Genomic DNA, 22,131 nt, shown 5'->3' on the forward strand with positions numbered 1-22,131 from the left:
GTCCCTCTCTGTAAACATAGGCATGGTCCATGGGACTCTTCACAGACAACGTCCCCATCTGCAATAGGTGCTGGAAAGAGTAGACTTTTTGCCAAAGTTCCAAGTGGTCAGGATGGGAATCACATTCGCAGAGAAGTGCAATCCCACAGCACTGAGGGCGCAGTGGGAGTGTTGTCAGCCTGGGAGGTGGGAGCTGTGTGCTTCGATCCCAAATCTCAGAGCCCCAGGTGTTTCATGGGTTGAATGAGAAGCCTGTGGCCCTCCCAGAACTGCTAGGAAGATGAAATGTGCAAATATCTGACAAAGCCTTTGGTTATGATTAGTTGCTCGAGAAAGATTATATAGTCTCATCTTGGGGAGAAACAAGGTAATTCCAAAGGCAACCGTTTCCCGTTTCTAGAGTGCTTTTCTCTCCCTCTTCCTCCCACTGGTCTGTCCCAGATAACACAAAGCTGGATAATGTAGACAGGTCAGTGCTACCTCAGCCTTCTTTCACCTGCCTTGGGACTGTTTTGGAAATCATGAAGATGCCAGGGTCCCCTAAACTGTGAGCTGATGCTGCATGAAAGAGGTGGTTCTTGGTCGACCTCTCACCAGGACACAGACACACACACCCCTCTGTGTCTTATCTGGCATATGAAGAATAAACGAAAGGCCTAGAGCTAGGATGGGGCCAGGTTTGGGGGATGAGACTGGCTCCCTAGCCCTGAGTAGAGAGGCCTAAGTTTTCTAGGACATCTCTACAGGGGCAAAAAGAGTTTCCCCAATCTCATATGACCCAGCATAAAGAACAGGGTTCCTTGGGGAACCATATCGAAGCCTGTGCATGGGAGTTGCCTGACCCCAGACATGGGTGGGTTCTACTGTAGGTGAGCTTAGGGTTAGAGTCCACCCCCGGCCCCACCTTGGCCTGCAGGATGACAGGCCGCAGCTGGGAGGATGGAGATTGGGAAATGGAGAGAATCCGGTGTCCAGCTCACGCAATGTTGATGGGGTAATGGAATACCGCACTTCACCCCCTGCTGATCCTACTCCTGGTCCCTCCTGGACCAGGGACTGCAAGCTTGGCTACAGGACATCACTGAAGGGACAGTGAGGACCCCCTGCCCCCTTACCTCAGCCCCCCTGACTGCAAGGCCCTTCCCCTGGGGGCACAAGGCCACATCAAACCAGAAGAAGAGGTAGGATCTATGGAACCTGCCGTATGTTCCTAGGAGTTGGCAGAAAGGGAGTTTCTGTAGAGACAGGCAGAGAGAGCAAAGCCAGGAACAAAGATAGATGGGAAAGGACCCATCGTCTCCTTTTCACTGGGGGCCAAGGAGAATCCCAGGGCAAGGAGAGGTTGGGAAAGACAAGGCAGGCTCTGAGCAGCAGAGCCATCAGAGAACTAAGCAGCTAGTTTCAACCACACGTCTCACCTCCTCATCAGCCTCTGGCCCTCTGAGTGCTGCTCCTGCCCTTTTGTTCTCATGCTTGTGTCTGATCATCTGGCTTTCTTTCCACCCAGCTGAGGTGGGGTGCACGGACAGGGAAGATGAGCTTGGTGGCACTGGCAGAGCTCTGAGTTCCAAGACTGGACTGAGGGGCTGGGATCAGCCCAGTAAAAACGGTTCTGCAGGCCACCTTCTCTGGTCCCCGGCCCGGACCTGCTCCTCACTGGTGAAGTGCATGGGGACGGAGGAAGTGGTGGGGTTTCCTCTGCGCTATGTCCCACTCATGTCTCCCAATGTGGGAAGTTTGGCCCCCAGTATATTCTGCGACCCTTAGGTGAGGGGCTCAAGCTGGGCTCTCCCTCCCTGTTACGTGTTTTCTCAGGTTTTGCTCTTCTGTGTTTGTGTGTCTTCCTCCTGTCGTCCATCCTCCACCTCATTCTTGCGGCCCCTTCACAGAGTCGGGAGGAGCGTGATCTCCGCCATGAAGCTCAGCAAGAACCGGCCTCACAGGGAAGAACCCCAAAGACAAGGTATCGAGGTGCATCCCTGACCCCAGCAGGGCCCAGGCCCTCCTGCCCTCTCTCTGCGCTTCAATGGGACTAAAGGCCCCCACTCCGTGGGCAGCGCCCCAACAGGATCTCCTGCGATTGGCCAGCGGGGCCGCCTGGGCGGGGCCTGGCCTCCCATTGGCTGGCTGAGGAGCCAGGTTCTGACCGTGGTCCTCCAGAAGGGAGCGCTCCGAGGGCTGAAGGTGGGAACAGCATTTCCTCTGGTCTCGAACTGGGCAGAACCTTCTCTCCGGTGGGCTCCTCCTGCCCTCTTGGCTCCCACTTTTCTTCTCCACACAGAAAGCTAGAGGTTTTTAAGCAGAGGAGGGAATAACAAAGAACGAAAGTTGTTTGGCCGATTCCTTACTTCTGGGGGAAAACCAGAGTCGGCCTGCTCACTGTCTGGACATACGGTCCTGCTTCTTCCCCATCGTGCCCTCTCATCGAGCTCCAGGGACGGACGGCCCTGGCAAGAGAGGCAGGTTGGGTCCTGGAAGGATGGAGTGGCCTGTGGCACTGGTGACACTGGAACGGGAGGTGCGGGAGTGGGCAAGACAGCAGTTGAAGACCAGCCAAGGAGGACAGATGGAAGATAGGGAAGAAACGGAGTGTAAAAGGCAGCCGTGTGTAGCTTTCTGACCCAAGTCTGGGCCCATGCGCCCATCCTCAGGGCTCCCGGCTTCCCTCCTCAGCATCCCCTGGGTGTCCCACTGGTCCCAGAATCTCTCTCCCTCTCTCTTGACCCCCATGCCAATTCCAACTGTGCCCGTCTCCTTCCTCCATTGGAGAAGGTTGAGCTGTTGGCTTAGTCCCAAACCCACCATCTCAGAATCATTATTTCTTTATCTCACTGGATTAATATACATCAGTCCAGGGTTAGGTTCTGAATCCCATCAGCTATTTCACATGGATGAGTTCCTTCCTCAGCCTCAGTTTCTTCACCTGTGACATGAGAATAGTGTCTGTTTTGGCAGGATGTGACTGTGAGGACTAGAGATATGTGCAAAATGTCCCTGGTATTGTGCTTGGCACAAAGTAGCCTCTCAGTAAATGAAATGAGAGGTATGTAAGTATGGGTTCTTTATTCTCTACCTTCTTCCACAAAGGATACATTCAATTAAAACAAAGAAAGAAGACCAGATTAAATATCAATTAAAATCCAAGATCAAGATTAGGTCAGAAACACTGCAGGTATAACGATCATGACATTCTATGCAGATGCTGCCAACTAAACCTGGAATTTGACTCTCAGCTTTCTGGATGCCAAAGCCAATGGGGAGAGACCGTCACTATTGCATCATCCAGCCTACCTAACCCTCCTTTCTTTTTCCCTAGATGAACCAGCAGTGCTGGAGAGGGAGGACCTTGACTGCCTGGCCATGCGTCTTGGGGATGGGCCAGATCCTGACTGTGTCTCTAGCTGCCGTCACAGCGCTCACCAACAACGTTTCCAACAGCGGCGAAAGGGCAGGAGCCCCCCCAGCCACAGTTGCCTTCATCCAGTCAGGCAGGACCCAGCTTGCCCTTTCTGGAGTTTGGGTGGGGTAGAATCAGACACCGTGGACAGCTCCTGCCTAACTCTGCCCCTTTCTTCTTTTCCTGGAAGTCTTTCTCATCTCTCTTCCTACAAATGCCGGGGCCTGTTCCCAGATCATTGAACACCTCCAGGCAAAGGGAAATCACAGAGCTGCCCAGCCCCACACTGGAACCTGTTGACATAATGTCTGTCTCCCTGTCACTTCTGCCACTCGTTGGAACCTCTGAGAGCAACTAATCTCCACTGTGTTTGGCAGTCCTGGAGGATTTGATGACCATGATTCTGTCCTGTCCTTCTCCAAGGTCTAACCACTGCCAGTGCCCTCCTCCTCCCCTGCAAGCAGTCCCCTTACACCCAGCCTGACAGGACATTCTCCTCCTTAGATCCAAGCCAGACATTGAGATGGAGCCAAGTGCTGGGCAGCCCAAGGATTACCAGCTAGGTGGGGCAACTGGATGCCTTGTGCCTTTGCAGCTCTGCTCTAGTGGGGGGTTACGGCTAGATGTTGAGGCGTGGATCTGGGCGTCACAGAAAACCACACGCTGAATGCAAGTTCTCACGGTGAGCTTGCTCCTGGGAGGCCCCACAGCAGTGTTGTAACTAGAGAAGCACAACCTCAGCCAGGAGCCTGAGAACAGGCCCCCTGACGGTGCTGCGTCCAGCAACGGGCGGCGTCAGTGAGAGGGAGCTGGGGATCTATAAAGAGGCCAACGAACACGCACACAAACGTTCCAGCAGTTAGAATACAAGTACCTATGAAAAGAAGATTTTTAGTGTGTTTTTTAAATTGTCATTTTGTATTACTTTAATGTTGGAAGTAATGTCAGTCCTGGCTACTTATAGATGGTGAGAATGTGGATGCTTTGTTTTCCCTTCTTTTTGTTCCACTGTATTTTCTAAAATTAACACTTAATTTTTTTATTTGTGTGTTTCTAAAACTGGAGACCAAATGGCTGAGAAAAGGAGAGACTTGTAACTGTCGGATTGTTAGTGTGGCCACTGTGCAGGCAGGACCGGGCACCAGCACAGCTGGCTGCTGCTGGGAGAGGGCCACCCAGGGCAACAGGACCCAGTGCAGCCTCCCCAGCTTGGGACCTGATCCTCAGCTTTGCAGGGCCACACCCTCAATTTTATTAAGTGAACTGGAATGGTCTCCCTCCAAACACTTTGTAAACATTCTGAATTGAACCAAACGGTTGTATTTAACCTGGTAACACAGTATTCCCTGACAGGTTGGTAGATATCTCAAGTGCGAGTGTTAACACACTTGGAGAGAGAGTGATGCAGATGCAAATGTGGAATTATTCTTGCTTTCAACGAGTACAATGCATAAAGCAAGAAGAGCTATCAGACGAACTTCACTGTCTTGGAGAACTTGGCTTTGCTGAGTTAGAAAGACCTCAGCCCATGAAAGGAGGAGAGCTTAGCTACACCCAGATCCGGGAAGGATCCTCGGGGCTCAGAACCATCCTACAGGTTGGGTGGCACTGAAAAGAGGTCCTGAAGTGAAAAGACCATGGGGTACCTGTACCCTTTGTTTCATCTGTTTAGGATGCATGTAATATGGAAACGCTTTCCTGATTATTGGCGTCTTAAAAGAGAGAAGCCACAGCTTCCTCCTGTGAATATGCAGTTTCCGCATCAGATGGGCAAAGCGTGGCGTTTGGCAGAGATGCTCTTGATGGGTCATGAAGTCTTGAATCCAGTCACTACCCTCTCTTCCTGGCACCAAGACCATATTTGCTTTTTTCCTTCAAACATCTCTCCAGTTTTCACTTTCATGTCATCTTGCCACTACTGACCCTAGACCCCAGCTCAACTGCAATATGGCACCCACTTCCTATCTGGTCTCTGCCCTCATACTGCTGCCTCTGTGTCATCCTCTATGCCACCACTGGAGTGGCCTTTTCAAAATGAAAATCTGGGCATGTCTTATCCCTGTCACCTGGAGATGGGGGAAGGTAAAGGATGTTTCAAAAGAGCCGTACTATCTGGTCCACCATCCCTCATCTCCAGCTCCCAGAGATGTCCCTGCAGCATGATCAGCTCCCTCAGAGGCTGGCCACAGAGCACCACGACTTGGGTTCTCCCAGGGCAGAGGCATAGATTTATACTCATTGTTCCCTGTGATGACATTCGTGAAGCCACCTGGAGATTATGTCCCTTATGTCTTGGAAGGAGAGGATGGAATCGCCAATTACCAAGAGAGTTTCTTGGGTTAACGGGTCATTTGGTCCCTTTGTGTGTCTCTCTTTGCCGCCTCATGTTCCATCCTAGAGAGATCGAGTCCTCTGCTGATGACTGAAGAAGGAAAGGGTGGCTAATCCCCTTACTCAGAATTTTTTAAAACTTTCTAGTCTATGTGATACGTTTCCCCTCCATAGCGCCCCGGGTGGGGGAGGGGCAGCAGGAATGGCATTCCCCTCCCCCACCAATACCATGCAGCAACCTCCAGTGTGCACCCTCAGGGGTCCCCTCAGGGCCACCTCTCCGCCAGCCAAGATCACCCGCTGGAGCATCTTCACCCCACCCCACCCTTTTCTCCTTTCAACCCTCTGCCTTCTCCCCTCCCTACCTCCTACCCTTTGGCTCTCAGGGCTTCCAGCCTGGGTTGTCCACCATTGTTGGCTCTGCTCAGTGGAGAAAGGTGGAAACTCTGGGTCCTGAAAAGGACTGGGGGGCAAAAAGGCTATCATTATGGCCAGGCCTCTGGATGAAAAACATACAAACCAGCCCACCTTACTCACATTGGGAAGGTCAGTCTCCTGATGGAACACTTTTAGCACCTTATAATGCCCAACTGTGTCTGTCTGCCTCCCAGTGTTGAGTTACAAATAGTTTTTTGTTTGTTTGGTTTTTATTTTTTTTAAGGGAGAGGAGTGGATGAGTTCATTGTGGGAAAAATAAGATTTTTAAAAACCTTTGGTATAAGAAGTTTCATAGAGGTTAAAACTCTATCACGTACTATGCTAAGCATATTCTGGAAGGACTTCTAGTGTCTGTTTACTTTCTTCACAATAAACTCCTCCCAGCTGGCTCTGTCTCCTTCTGAGCTCCCTGACGGAGCAGTGATGACCGCGCCGGGTCAGCTCCATGCCCTTTGGGATGCCAAGTTCCACACAGAAACACTCGCTTTCACAGCTCAAGGATTACTTCAATTAGTACATGGTCAGTTTCCAGTTCTATACACTTGCTTGACAAAGTTCTTATAGACATAGATGTTTCTTTTTCTTTTTTAAGCATCATTCATTTTGATGTGTGGGTTTTCCTTGGCCTTCAGAATATTTATGAGACTTTGATGGACACAGCAGATGATGATTTTCATGGTTATTCTTTTTTATGTAAAAGGGAAAGATATTCTCAGGAGTAAAATCATATTTAGCAGTTTTAACTATAAAATACCAACTCTCCAAAAGAGGGGAAACTAAGAATGTGGAAAGGGGGCCAAATTCCAGGAACAGAAAAGAAGCCAGCAGGGTTAAGGCGAGAAATGCTGGAGGGGAGGCTGTAGCTCAAGTGGTTGTGTGCATACTTAGCAAGCAGGAGGTTCTGGGTTCAATCGCCAGTACTTCCTCTAAGAATAAACAAATAAACCTAATTACCTCCTCCCCCCCCCCACCACCACACACACACACAGAGATGAGAAATGCTGGAGCAGAAAATGAAATTCATGTAAATGGAGAAAGCTTGATTCCTGAACGCGTGAGACCTGAGACATAAGTTTGCAGTCCTCTGTGAGGCCGGGTCGTCGATGCCGGGGGAGAACTCAGAGCACTTGGAATCTGCTGGGCGCTTTACAAATATTGATGCTGGGCCCCACGCCTCCTACCCCCTCCCCCAAGATTGGATCAGGTTGGTCTGGAATGTGGTCGGGGCCTCGGGGTCTTCAAGCACTGCCGTGCCCTCCCCCTTGGTAATTCGCCGACTGGGAGGTGATCAGCCCACACCCCTGCTTTATAAATGAGGACACTGAGCTCAGCGGGGAAAGAGCCCAGGATCACAGCAGGCTTGAGGCAGTCCTCAGACTGGCACCCAAGCCCAGTGCTAGCTTCCCGCCCCCTCTGGCCCTCTGCCCCAGCCCCCGACTCCAACAGGACCAGCTCCAAACCTCACCGGCTTTCCCTCTCACCCCCCACCCTCACCTGCGCAGGTCGATGTCACCGTGATCGGGGCCCGGCAGCTGGTGGGCTTGAACGTGGACCCCGTAGTGTGCGGGGCGGTGGGGACGACGAGAAGTGCACATCCATGAAGGAATGTGCTAACTGCCCCTCCTACAATGAGGTCAGTGCCCTTGCCCTCGGGGAAGGGGCCTCTAAAGGGTGACCGGGGCTGAGCACCGGCTCATTGTGCCCAACAGGAGAAGCTGGGAGTCACGGGGCACAAAGGGCTACCAGCTGGGGTGACCCCGACCCGCCGTGGTCCAACCCCCAGCACACTGATGCGCAGTGCCCTGTCCTCTGAACCCCTGGTCTGGATCCCAGCCTGACACTGGTCTGACCAGGAGCCACCCTGGGAAAGGAACACTGCCCCCGGCCCTCCTGTGCCGCTCCCAGCAGTGCCTGTGAGGAGCCCTGCTCCCGTGAGCCCTGCTCCCAGCTGCTTCCCAGGCCCAGGCCCCGGCCCGTGGTGGCCCCGGAACCATAGCGAGCACCTGAGATGTGCTGTGCCATCTCCTAAACTCTTCTAAGGGCGTCATGTCTTGTGATTCTCGCAACTGTCAGAAGTTGTCACCATCAAGCCCATTTTACACAAGGGACATTGAGGTTCCTGGAGAAGGACCTGGCCCAGGTGCTAAACGACAGAGTTGGTTCTGTGTGCACGTGCTCCCTGCCCGCTGCCGTCATGCGTGCCTGAACCTCTCTCTGCGGCGCGGAGACTGAGGCATCCATCTGGGAAGGGCCACGATTGCAGAGCATTATAGACAGAGGAGGGCCCGAACTGTCCAGTCTCTGCCCAGCTCTCTGCCTGCCACCCTGGACGGCCACCCCAGACTGCACTGTGCCTCGGCTCCAGGGAGGGACCCATCGTAGTCAGCTCTAGGGAGGGAAGCCCCGCAGATGCCTGACACACGTCGGACTAAGCCAGAGGTCACTGGCAGGGGGGCCCTGGCCCTCCCTTTTCTGGAGGGGCTTCCCGCCTGCTTCTCCTGGCAGCTCCAGGCAGTGAGGGGAGCCAGGCCGGCCCACGTGAGGCATCTTTGTCCCATGCCTCAGCGTCTCCTGAGGAATGGTGAGGGCGGAAGGCACCATCTGCCACATGTGAGAGGACGTCCCTTAGGCAGCTGTGGGGGCCCCCAGCTGTGCCCCTTCAGGAAGAAAGCATGCAGCCGCCCTTCATGGGGACCCGGGCTATGGCCAGGGCCTGGCCGAAGTGCCCTAAGCGACCACAGGTGGGCCCTGTTCCTACAGCTGGTTTCCCACAGGGCTGGGACCTCACTGTTCAGGACATCCCTCAGCCCCATGTGGCAACCTTCCCAGGAGCCAGGAACCTCAGGCTCCTGTCTCTGACCTCATGTCAGGACGTATCCCTGACTGGAAAAGCCTCCAGCCCCAATAAGGTCTAATTCTCCTTAACAGCTATGGAGATGGGCGCCCACGGCCTTCTGTGGTTATCTGATAGTGGCGAGGCCATGTTGGGGTGACTGGAGGGCTCACCTTGCACTGGACCCACACAGCTTATGTTTCATTCAAATGCCTTCCTCCTTTCCAAGGACACAGAGCTGTTCTCCCCACTCTGTGGCTCCCCAGCAAACTCCTACTCACCCTGCAGGGCCCAGCTCAAATGTCCTTGCACTGAGCAGCCTTCCATGCACTCTCTAGGTCAGAGATCAGGGCATTCCTGTCTCTCTGACAGTAACATTGCTGAGTTGCAGTTGATCCTTCATGTCTTTAACTGGGAGGCTCCTGGTCTCCTGCATTGCTGTAGCCCAGCCCAGGGACTGGCATGCACCTGGAGGGCTTTGGTGACTCGTTGACAAATGGATACTTACCCAAATGAAGAAACAGACATCCACGGGGCACCTGCTGTGTACCAGGCTCATGCCTGGCTACGCGGGGGCTGCAAACAGGATACCTCCTAGTTCTAGCCTCGAATCTGTTTTCCAAACTCTAAATTTATATCCACTAAGACTATTTATTTTGCTCATCTTTGGATCATCTTCAATTTATACCGGATCACATTTTTGTTCCTTTTCACAAACCCAAGTAACAGATTTATTCAATTTCTCTTTCCTCTCACCCTGAGCTCCTCTCACTCAGCCCTGTGCATCTAAGGATGCTGAGCAGCGTCCCTGGTTCTACCCACTGGACACCAATAGCAATCCTCCACTCAGGGGTAGCAACCAAGAAGTGTCCAGAGGTTGTCAGATGCACCCTAGGGGTTGAAATTGCCCCCAGCTGAGAACCAGAGTTGTAAACTATCTTCCCATGATTCCTTCCAGCCCCAAAGCTGGAATTTTCTTTCCCTTTTCTTCTCTTCCTGGGGTAAATTCCTCTTCCTGTTATAATATCCCCCTGGTCCCAGGGGTGGACTGCTTCCTTCTAATTCTCTGAGTTGATAGAAATCTGCCTGTGGCTCCACTAAACACGATAGAGGGAGGTGAAAGTAATCAACGTCACGTAGCTAATGACAAAGGGGAAGTCAGCTCCGGAGATACAAGAACTATGAGCGCAGATGGCTCAGAGTGCTAGCTGAGCCCCTCCCTCCACCAGGGCCGGCACAGCTCTGGGGCACCCGGTCTGGACTTGATCCTCCTGCCTGTCTTTCGAGAAGGGAGGCTCACAACCATCACTCTTCCCGAGCAACCTGGCAGTCCACAGGCCAGAGCAAGACCCCTTCTCTATGGGTGCATCCAGTCCTGCCCACAGGCATCTTCCTTCTACCTAGAACCCCCCTCCCCTTTGTCCAGAATCACTCTCTCCCTACATCCCAGAGGATCTAACAGGACACCCTCCCCTCAGCTTCACCGGCTCTGCCTTTTCTCTGCTTCTGGCTCCTCCTTGGCCTGCAAGGCCTTTCACTCCAGAGTCTAAGCGCAGCGAGGAGAACTGTCCTGCTCGAGGACAGGAGCTAGAAGCCTGTCATCTGTCTGTCCATCTACCTGCCCACCTGTCTGTCCATCCAGCTGTGCCTTTCCTCAGTCCCCCGTACCTCCTAGTGACCACCCCTCCCTCACTTTACTCCCTGCAGTCACGTCTGCCCCATCCCCAGCTTTCCAGAAATGCCCTCCTCCGGTCACCACAGACTTGGCTGTTCCTAAGTTCAGGGTCCACCATCGTCCCCTCTCCCTTGACTGCCCAGGTCCTTCCATCCTCTCGCTGCCCCCGCCCCGGGGAACTCTCCTGCCCTCTCACGCTTTCCCCTGTCTCGCCAGCTCCTGTCCTCACCGCCTTTCTCCCTCTGCCCACTGCTCAAGTGCTGCTGCTGCTTGGAGCCCTGTCCTGGGCCACCTTCTTTCCTAATTTCTTACCTACTCTCCTGGGGTGTCTCCCAGAGGTGTCAGGTACCATCTGTGTGTCTAATGCATGGACCACCCGCCTCTCCAGAGCTTCAGGCCCCGTGGACAGCACCACCTGGGCAGAGAGCTGCTACGCACAGCACTTGGCATGCACTGTGCCCTGACATGACCTGGGCTGAGTGCTTGACTGGGGTCATCCCATTTAGATTTATAACCACGCCTCCCAGCAACCTCGTGAATGGTGCCCCGGAGCAGTTCCCCTGGGTGGCTCTGGATCATTAATCCCCATGTCACAGAGGGGTAAACTGAGGCCCAGGAAAGAAGTGATTGGCTCCAAAACTCAGGCTTTTTGGCTGTAACGTTGGCACTTTTACCCACAATGCTCTAGCGTGAGCCTCCAGCAGCTGGGAGCAAATCCTCCTCATTTATTCCAAGCACTTGGGCCACATTTCTTCCACATCCTGCCCACAAGTTCACCAAAGCAGTGGGCCATCTGCTCACTGCCCACACCCTCATTCCCAGGGCTGGCACGCTGAGGTCAGGAGAAGTCGGGGGGAGCTGCACCTGTGCGTGGCAGCTCCCAGCTGGGAGGATGGGTCACAGCCATGCCATTTACACGGACAGATGAGTAAGTTAATCCGTTCTCAGTTCTAAGGCTCAGCTTACTGTAAAAGTTAACACCTCTCAAGTTGGGGCGCAGCGTGCAGGCAGCATTGTACTTTAATGGCAATGTCTGTGGGACCCCGATAGCCACAGTGCACCTTCCAGCATCTCGTGTGCCTCATCAAGCCCGGTAACAAGACTCTAAGATGGGTCATTGCCCCCACTTGACAGCTCATGAAGCCGCGGTTCAGAAGGTGTGTTGCTCAGGGCCACACAGCTCTCAGCTGCATCAGGGTCAGCAGGGTCCAGTGGTTCTTGCTCCTGCACATCCACATTTTGGGGCTCAGGGGACATGGCCCGGGTGCAGACAGGCGCTGCCAGGAGGGAGGGGACCGGCACTCAGCCTCTGCCGGCCCAGAGACACCAGGTCTGGGACCTTCGCCCTCCAGCACTTCATCTCTGACTTCCAAGTCTCCCCTGATGGCATGTTCGACAGGATCTTCAAGACCTCGGTGAGGGGGGCACACTCCCTGTCAGGCGGCGCTCTTAGCTCCAACTGCACCTTTGTGCAGAATTGCAAAGGGCGCCCCCTCTGGGCGGGCCAGCCACAGAAAAGCAGACCTGCACCCAGACACACATCTGAGCAAGCCGAGCACTGTTGGATTTGGGCCCCTCTCACTCCATCAGCCAGTTGCTTCTGGAGAGTGTACAACCTGCTCACCTGTACCTGGGAGCCTGCAAATCACAGAAGGCAGGACAGCCTGACGCTAAGCCCCAGAGATCCGCCCCTGCCCTGCTGGATGCCCTCCTGCTTCACCGTGAAGCTCAGGTCCCAAGAAAGAGTGAGGTGGCACCACTAGGAGTCAACCCTTTGCCCCGTGGAAAGCCTCAGCCCCATCCCTCCTGACTGGCAGTTGGTGGATCTGCCTGGAAGGTGACTCACTCCAAGAACCTGCTGCACAGTGGCACCCTCGTGGGGTCCGTCAAGATGGATGTGGGAACCATGTGCTGCCAGCCTGGTGTGTAGTCGCATGGCCTGGTCAGCGTCAGTGCACATGGCTCTGCGAGCGCGGGGCACGCTGTCCTTCCCACCCTGCCAGCCCCTGGTCTCAGCCTGGCCAGGACCGTGAACTCGGGTGGGGCCACAAGTACACACAGCCATGGGGTGTGCAGGGCAATGGGGTGCCCTGTCTGCACACAAACACAATGACTACCTGCACCAAGTCTGAGGGGTTCACAGGAGCCCCACGGGGTGGGCAGCATCGCCCCCTTTTACAGTTGGGGAGCCTGGACCTCAGAGCAGCACCCGGGCTTCCCCAGTCACCCAGTTGGTCGGCGGTGAAGTTAGGCTTTGTGAGTCCCGACAAAGCCCCATGGTTCTCAGCACCAGATGCAGTGACGCTGGGCCCTCAAACACTTCCACTGACCATCCATCAAGGGACCCAGGCCACCTAAGACCAGCCATGTGGGGCTGTATCTATGGGATCCCGGGGCCCAAACCTCCATGGGGTCGGTGAAGGAACTCCGAGGGGTGGCCCAGAGGGCTGGTGATGATGGCTGGGCCAGGCAGAGAAAGTGCCCTTGGCCTGACAGACAACAGCTAAGCACACGGCCAGCCCGGGAACCACAGGCACACAAGCTGGCATTGGGCTCCACCCAAGCCCCGCAAGTGGACTTGTCACTGGGGGTACAGTAAGGACCTCATTAGCCCTTTGACAGTGACACTACAATGTGTGACTGTCACATCTGACCCTCACCAAACAGTGACGGAGGCATCAGCGTTCCTCCCCATTCTACAGAAGAGATAAATGAGGCCAAGAGAAGTTGTGTCTCGGAGGTGCCAATAACTACTAGGTTGAACAAATTGGCGATTCCTTGTGGTTCACCCTAGCAGACACTTGGCTGGTGCACATTGTAACTATCATTCAGGCCAGGAAACTGAAGTTCAAAACCCAAGATTATACACATAAAAATCACAAAACCATAGAACACGGAAACTTCAAGAGACCTTAAAAACACCTAGTCCGATCTCTCTATGAAAGGACAGAAATAAACCCACTGCCTCTTCAAATGGCCTTTAACTTTGAAGGCAGATTTTATGTCCTTCCTGAGTCTCATTCTCCTTCCTTGCTAAATGTCGCCCAGTTCAGCCAGCCATGCGCACACCTGTCCACCTGCCTGTGTATCCACTCATCCACCCACCCGCCTGTCCACATACTAATCCATCCTCTATCCATTTATCCATCTACCATCCACCCATCCATCCGTCTACATTTTCAGCTGGCCTGGCAGCCCCCCACCCACCCTGTATCCGTCTCCCCACCCAGCCGTCTGGCTACCTGTTCCTGTGTCCGTCCTGCAATCATCTGTTCCAGCAAGACCCTGACGCTCTGGGGCAGCCTAGGCCCCGGCCCCCTGCTCCTGAGGCGCTAGTTCCGCCACACCACACCCCCGGAGGCATGACTGGGCCGGGGCTCGGGGAACGTGTGTCCTCTGGCCCAGAGGCAGGCGGAGCTGTGGCCCCAGGGCCGCTGGGCCCGACAGCCCGGACTCCAGGCGCCAGCACGGCGCTCCCCTCAGGCTGCGCGGCGGCCCCGAGGGCGGGAGCGGCCCGGGCTCGGGGCCCCACTCACCGCCGCAGAGCCCCGGCTGCCCCGCGGGCGGGCCGTCCTGCCGGCCCCTGCGCACGTCCCCGTGGGGCCGAGGGGACACGGGAGGTGTGACGTCGCCGTGGTGGGCAAGGGGGCCGACGCCAAGCCGCCCCATGAGGCCAGCCAGATGGACGAGGATGGCATCGAGGGGTGAGGCACCTGTCTCCCCCGGCCCCTGGCGACCTGGCCTGGCCCTTCCAGGGGCACAAGGGGGTGCCCGGGGTGGACCTGGCCCAGAGACCGTGCCCTCCCTCTGTCTCCCTCAGCCACACACTCAGAACGCCCAGCTGTCCCTGGAAGGAGCCAGCCCCAGTGTCCACGGACTCTCCACATGGGACAGAAAGGCCTGAGGCCAGGCGGGCAGGGTTCACAGAGGACAGTCAGGAATGACAGTCGTTTGACATCTGGACTTCTGTCTGTGAGAAACTTGGAAAACTGCTGGATCTTGAGTCTACACCCAGGAGAGCAAAGCCATTTTGTTTTCTGTGCCAATTTTAAGCAGCTGACAGTGGCTGTTGAGAAGTATTCTGGGACCTTGTCTGAACACAGAGGGAGAAAGTGCTGGGATCCAGTGAGTCATGACTTCGGTGGGCCGGGGAGGGAGCGTGGTGGCCACGGGTGAGGTTTCTGTGTGGGAGACAAAAGATGTGACACCCAGCTAGGAAAGGGGACAGTGTTACCAGGATGGATCTCCCCCTCTGCGGTTTACAAAGTGCTCATGTGTTTTAACCTGTTTATCACACTCCTGGAAGGGAGCCTTATCCTACTCCTGGGAGGCGGCTGTTATTCCTGTCTTCCAGGTGAGGAAGCTGAGGCTCAGAGAGTTGGGGAGATTTGCCTAGGATCCCATGAGAGACCAGGAACCATCAACTTGAGCATCTTCAGTCCTGGTGTGGTCCTTCTCAGCCGTCCTTCACATGCTGTCCTGGGCCCCAGGGGTGTGCAGATGCTGGGGCAGGAGTCTGGGCGCCCGGTCTGGCCACCACAGTCCTAACTGTATGCGCAGGCAGGAACTTGCTGCTCCCTGAGGGGGTGCCCCCTGAACGCCAGTGGGCCCGGTTCTACGTGAAAATTTACCGAGCAAAGGGGCTGCCCCACACGAACACAGGCCCCATGGCCGACGTGAAGAAAGCTTTCACTGGTGAGAACAAGGACCTGGTTGACCCCTATGTGCAAGTCATCTTTGCTGGCCAGAAGGGATTGGGGCACAGGCAGCAGGAGGCTGGGGCGTGGGGTGACAGGCACCAGGGTGCAGAGGGATGGTCAAGGGGTCCTGGAGACAGACATGAGGCAGAATCAGAAGCCACCAGACTGGACTTTGATCACCTTGGTGCGTTCACCTCTGGAAGTGAAGAGATATGAGCGGAGCTCCAGCCCAGAGGGGCTGGGGGCCAGGCCAGTCTGGGCCTTAGGGATTCCTCCCTGCCCCCAGGTCACAGAGACCAAGAGCTGAAGGGGGGGACACTGTGAGGGAGGAGGGTCTCAGAGGCTGGTAGGGGGGAAGAGTGAGGAGAGGAGCGTGCACACACACACACACACGTGCACAGCTGCTACGAGCCACACATAACACATATATACCCACTCACCCGCAGACACACGTGCTCTCACACACGCAAACTCTCACTCCCTCCCACCAGGGCAGGACCTCAGTGCAGAAGAGCAGCTATGAGCCACTGTGGAATGAGCGGGTGGTCTTTACAGACCTGTCCCCGAACTCTGCAAGTGCATGAAAGTACAGACCCAGGACTCAGACAAGGTCAACGACGTGCCCATAGGTGCCCACTTCACTGACCTGCTCAAGGTTTCCAATGACGGAGACAAAGCTGAGTAGCAGGAGGCTGGGTGTGGGGGTGGGGCTTAAGGGGCGGAGTGAGTGAAATTCCCACACACGCCCCCACCATCCCACACCTCGGCTGGAGCGGCAGTGGGCTTGCTCAGGGATTTGCCAGCAGCCTCTGCCTCAGGGGAAGGGTGGAAACTCATGACTCAGCTCTGCACAGAGCTGCCTGGGCCTGTCTGAGCCAGGCTGCCCAGATTCGAAGCCCAGCTGCTCTGACAGAAGCTGTGTGAGCTTTGTATCTGTTTTCGCATCTGTGAAATGATGAAATAATGACAATCATCTATGCATGCATATGTATATGCACATCACATACACATGCGTACTGCCCCCTAGTACCTATCTGCAGACTTGTGGGGACTTGGAAGGACTCACCCCGCCTAGGACCTGGGCACTGAACTGGGTAAGGGATACAGAGCAAGGGAGGAATCCATCCTGTCCTCACGGTGCTCACTGGGGATGAGGGAGACGGATGTGCTACTAAATGTGCAAAACCTGAGGCACGAGGCACAAAAGACCACACAGATTGTACTATTCTGTTTACATGAAATATCCAGAATAAGCAAATTCATAGAGACAGCAAGTCGACACGTGGTTTCCCAGGGGTGGGGGGAGGGGAGGGGGATTACCTGCTGAAAGCTACGGGGTTTGTTTTGAGGGGGATAGAAATGTCCTGGATGGTTGCACAACCCAGTGAATACGCTAAAAAACCACTGAAATGCATACTTAAAATGGTGAATTTTATCTTACATGAAGGATACCTCAAATTTTAAAATGCTGTAATGTTTTTTATAAACTAGGCCAAACAAAAACCAAACAAAAGACATAAGGCAGAATTGGATCCATGTTTCGCATGAGCCATGACAAATCCCAACGGGAAAAAAATAGTCGGGACTAGGAAACGGGAGGGCTTCGTGGGGGAAGAGCGTTTAACAGGCAGAGGCAGAGAGGAAGGACCTTTGGAGAGGAGGGGAGGGGTCTGCGGAAGCAGGGGAGACCGTGGTGGCATGCAGCTATCCTTCAAGTGGCTTGTCGGTGGCCTGGGAGCAGGCACCGGGCAGCGGGCAGCACGACTTCGCGGCACAGACGTGGATGTAGGTGTACGTGGGCGCCACCGCTGGCTCAGGTCCCGCAGGGAATAAGGGGACACATGACAGTGCCCCATGCGTGTGAGAAGGCCACCCCATCACTGCGCACAGCAGACACGAGCCCTCCCTGTGGCCCTTGAGAGCCTCAAGCCGCCCCCCAGGCCCTCTCTGGTCTCGGGTGACTCCCCGAGCCAGGCATGAGGTCCTCAGCTCAGCAACCAGGAGGTGCAGGCTGGGAGCCCCCCAAAGAGATTCCCCCCACCCCGAGCGAGCCCCTCCACCCCCTGACCCCGCCCGCAGGCGTGCTGCCCACGCTGGACCCTCCTGGGTGAGTGTGTGCGGCTCCACACGCAACCACACGCTGCCCGACAAGCACCAGGACTGGAACGAGGGCCTGGGGGAGGCCGTGTCCTTTCTCGCCCACCTCATGCGGGGCCTGGGGGTGGAAATCCTGGACACCTCCAACCCTGAGCTCACCGGCCCCTTGGAGGTTCAGGGGGAGCAGGCCATGCCCATCTCGGAGGTGAGGCACCTGCTGGTGGGGGGTGCGCTGTGCTGTCCTGCAGAGCCCATACTCAGTCCCCTTCCCTCCCCGGCAGCCTGGGCCCGGGCTCAGCCTGTGGCCACCCTGCCTGCCTCGGGGACCGGACCTCAGGATGAGACCTCCCTGCCCAGGAAGCAGTGTCCCCTTCTACTGCCTGTGACTGCTGTGCCCGGAGGTCCTGATGTGGAGCCCTGCCTCTGCCCTGTTCCTGGCGGTGGCTGTCCTCGTGTTGAACAGAGCAGCCTTTCCCCCAGGGACATCCAGGCTGCGGGGCAAAAGGAATTGGACCTTCAGTGTCCGGGCTCCCAGCTCCACAGCTGGGTAGCATGTCCCCCACCATTAGCCCCCAGGGCCTGTCTGTGAGATGGTAGGAGGAGGCCTGGCCCCAGGCCCAACATCCCAGCTAAGTTCTCAGGATGCTCTGAACCACCTTCTCCACAGAGCTGCATGCGGAAGGTGGGAGAATTCTTTCTATTTGGAACCTTTCTGGAGGCCTCAATGATCGACTGGGAAAATGGACACAAGCCCATCACCTCACAGGTGAGAGCTGGGCTCACAAAGGGGTCTTCAGGCCTGGGTTGGGGGTGCTGGGTGGTCACTGCCAGGCCCCGTGCCACAGTCCTGGGGGGAGGGGAACTTTGACCACTTCCTTCGCGTGTCCTCAGGGGCCCACACAGCACACAGCGTCCGTCCCTGAGTGCACACACGCCCCACCTGGCGCACCTTATCTCCGCCTAGGGCTAGGCTGTGTGAGGGCCACGGGCAGGAAAGAAGCCCCCTGCAGAAGGGAGCAAGGCCTTGCTGGGTGGGCGAGGAGAGGGTGGGAGTCCGGGGCACTTCCCGGGCGGGATCTTGAGCTCAGCGGTCATCGGGGCCCCAGGGAGGTCTCTTTCTCTGGCTAGTGCTCTGTCCTGTCTGCGCTGGTTCCGACCCCAGCACCTGCCTCTTTCCCTGACTTTCCCTCTTCCCTTCCACAAAGCTTGGGACTGGAGGGCAGGGTGGGGACCCTAGGTACTGGCAAGCCCTTCTCTGCCTCCAGGCAACTATGGGAATGAAGCTGACGGCTGTCATGCCCTCAGCGGCCTTGGCCTCGGAAGGATCCAGGGGACGAGGAGGTCGATCTGAGCCAGAACAACAGTGATGACAAGACTGACAAGGCTGGGGACTTAGCCTCAGTCTCCTCCACCCCACCCATGCGGCACCAGATCACCGACTGGTGAGCCAGCGGGACAGAGGGTGCTGGGAGGTGCTGCCTGCTGCCCCCATCCTCTCATGGCCCACTCCCGCTGCCACCTCCCTGGGCACCCAAGTCCTCAACCTCCCACCTGCTCCCCACCCCCTAGGAACTACTTCCATCTGCCATACCTGGAGTGCAAGCCCTGCATTTGCATCAAGAGCTGGTGGCCAGACCAACGCTGCCGCCTCTGCAGTGCCAGCATTATGGACACATCGCAGACAAGCTGCTCAGGGCCAGGCCGGGGAGGGAGGTGAAATCTGGTGGGGGGGGGGATGCTTCGGATGACCTCCCTCAGCCTGGAAGCTTCCCTCACAACACATGAGGCCTGTCTGCCCAGCCGCTTGCCGTCGGGTGGGTGAAGTACTGCAGGAATGGCCCCAGCAGGAGTTCCTGTCCCCACCCAAGTCCCAAGAGTAGAAGAAGGTCTGAGGGCCACCCAGAGTGTCGTGTTGGAATCCTAGCCCATCCAGTCCTGGGTTTCCCTGGATGCCGCGGGCCAACCCCTCTGTCTCTGGCCTGCACCGCTTCCACACTTCACATCTAGCCCTGAGTCCCTCCCAGCCCCTGTGAGTCCACCAGACCACAGGCTCAGGCCACAAGTGGCTTCCTCCTTCAGGAACTGAAAACCCATGAACGTGAAGGCCTCCAGGCTCTGAAAACAGAGAAACTGGTGGTTTCCTTACGAAAGGAAAGTGGGCTCCTCCACGCCGCTGGGGTCTATGGAGGAAAAACTGCGCTGGCCCCACGATTCCCATGGCCGCAGCCGCCTGCGGCACCAAGGCCATGTCCCTAGTCAAGCGGACCTTGGGGCGGAGCCCCGCCGCAGCGCCCAGGGGCGCAGGAACCCCCCCCCCCCCCCGCGCGCGGCTGCCCCTCGCCCCCTGCCGCCTGGCCCTGCAGGGACCGGCCGCGGGGAGAGGGCGTCTGCGGCCGGCTGCGGAGCCCCGCAGCGGGCCTGCCCCAGCCCCACGCCAGCTCCTCCGCGCCTGCCACCGCAGTGTGTCTCCACTGCCCCCAGGACTCGCTCAGCAGCTGCTTGAAAACTTGCTACAAGTATCTGAATCAGACCAGTCACAGTTTTGCAGCTGTTACCGAGGCGCTGGATGGGGACATGCGCCATGCAGTGTGCATATTTTATTTGGTTCTCCGAGCTCTGGACACTCTGGAAGATGACATGACCATCAGTATCGAAGCGGGGAAAGCCATCGTCCATCCCTGAAGAGGTCGGCCCACTTCTCGGCGGATTCGGTCTCCAGACCAACCCCGCCTCAGCGCTCTCTGGTCTGAACGTAGTCCTCTGTGACCTGGGACAGGGCGCTCAGGTACTGCCAGCTCAGGGCCACCAGGAGCATGATAAATGACAGGTAGATGGGGGATTAGTGGCTCCGGGAGATGAGCTGGCAATTGGGAAGATTCTGTGTCCTGATCGTGGAGATGATCTGCCTTGTTTTACCAGAACATGGGTCGGAGCCAGGAATTCTGTGATAAGTCTCCTCCATGTACTGGTGTATTATAGCTTTGATGGCTGGTATATTGGTGGCATCCATCATCAGGGTGACTGCTTGCCCTTTCCGAATCTTCACCACCCCTCTGAACACGTGCTGATTATTATAACAGGCGGCCAAAGTAGCAATGGCCATGACCTGCGGAATAGCGCAGAAGTTAAACACACTCTGGTTTCTCAGCCGTGAAAGGTAGGTGATGACATCGGGGATGTGGTGCAGTGTGTTGGCTATCAGCTCGTTCAGGCACTGCAGAGCCACGTCAGCGTGCTCTGGCTTAGCAACGTCGCCCAGCTTCTTCACGTACTTGCCCCAAACCTCTTGAGGCCAAAACTCTCTTCCTTCTCACTGGTCTTCCAGATAATCACGAATGATGTTTCTTTTCTGCAGGAACAGGCCCGTGGAGTTGGCACGCTCTGTGTCTTCACCAACTAAGGGGTCTTCAAACTCTGAGGCTGAGAATAGACAGGAAAGGCCAATCCCCACCAGCCCAGCCACATAGTGAGAGTACTTGTCCCGCTCCTGTGAAGATGTCACTTGCTTATCCAAACACTTCGTCATCCCAAATCCCATCTTCCAGCAAATGTCAACAATCACCACCTGATATTTATCAGCCAGATTTCTGAACTGCAGGGAGATCGTGGGAATGTCCACCAGCACTTGTCAGTCCTTCTCCTTGCTCTCCATGAACCGCCAGTCGGGCTCATAAAGGTACGAGTGGAAGCTGTGTAACAGGGGGGCCTTTTTTTTGATGGGGGGACACTCCAGGGGCAGTGCTCATGAGAGGTCCTAGGGCACTAGCCCCTCGTGAGCTGATGGAGGCTGGGGCTCTCACTCCTGGTTCAGAGTAAGAGGGCCTGGATGATGTGCAGGAGATGATCAAAATGGACAAGTCCTACCCTGAGCGATGACTGCAGGGCGTCCTGGAGGAGCCGAGCTGTGGCTGCTGGTGAGCGGCAGGGCTGCTGAACGGGGCGGGGGTGGCGCGGCACGCAGAAGAGGGGGCTGGCAGACAAGGAGGCATTTGCAGGCCTCCTGCTGGCAGGTGGGCTCTGCTAAGCCCTGTTCCCCGCTTTCTGTCCCAGCTGCTTCCTCTCACTGGCTGACAAGCACCAGGGCCCCTCGTCCCGCACCAGGCTAGGAGGAGAGTGCCTCAAGTTTTGTGTGCGGGAACAGGTGAGGATGCCGCTGGACCACATGGGGGATAGGGGAGGATCTGGAGGTGGAAAGGCAACCCAAGGTGGGGGGACATCTGCTCTGAAGTCACAGCCCCCAAGGCCAGCCTCCATCACAAGTCGTGGACTGAGCCCCACATACACCCCCAACCCTGCAGGAGAGACTGGGGCAACAGGCAAAGACCCTGTGGGCACAGGTGAAGTGGCACACAGTGTGGGACAAGCTGAGGCTAAGCCAGAACTTCCTGCAGAAGCTGCACTTCCTGGCAGACGAGGTGTGCCCCCCGAAGGCATGCACAGAGGGGATGCCAGCCCCAAACCCCAGTGACCCAAGGCAGAAGTGGGGCTGCACAGGAGGCACTGAGCCAGATCACCCAGGAGGCCCCTCCTGCTCTGACAGCCATTGGGGGACGGGGGTGACCAAGCCTTTCACCCTGTCGGGTGTTCTTCCCGCTGGATCCGTGGGAGGAGAAGGAAATCCCAGCATCAGGGGTCCTTCCCTCCATGGGTCCAGGGCTGG

The 22,131-nt window shown here is 56.2% G+C and overlaps 3 pseudogenes; 1 reads left to right on the plus strand and 2 right to left on the minus strand.

Moving 5' to 3' along the window:
- LOC141578280 (tolloid-like protein 1) overlaps positions 1-22,131 on the minus strand; it is a 253,168-nt pseudogene that overhangs the window by 105,574 nt on the left and 125,463 nt on the right.
- The window catches only part of LOC141578446 (otoferlin-like), a 47,544-nt pseudogene that overhangs the window by 3,982 nt on the left and 21,431 nt on the right, over positions 1-22,131 (plus strand).
- LOC141578447 (squalene synthase pseudogene) lies at positions 20,203-21,138 on the minus strand (annotated as a pseudogene).

The sequence above is a fragment of the Camelus bactrianus genome, chromosome 8 (assembly GCF_048773025.1).
Source record: "Camelus bactrianus isolate YW-2024 breed Bactrian camel chromosome 8, ASM4877302v1, whole genome shotgun sequence".
Lineage (NCBI taxonomy): Eukaryota > Metazoa > Chordata > Mammalia > Artiodactyla > Camelidae > Camelus > Camelus bactrianus.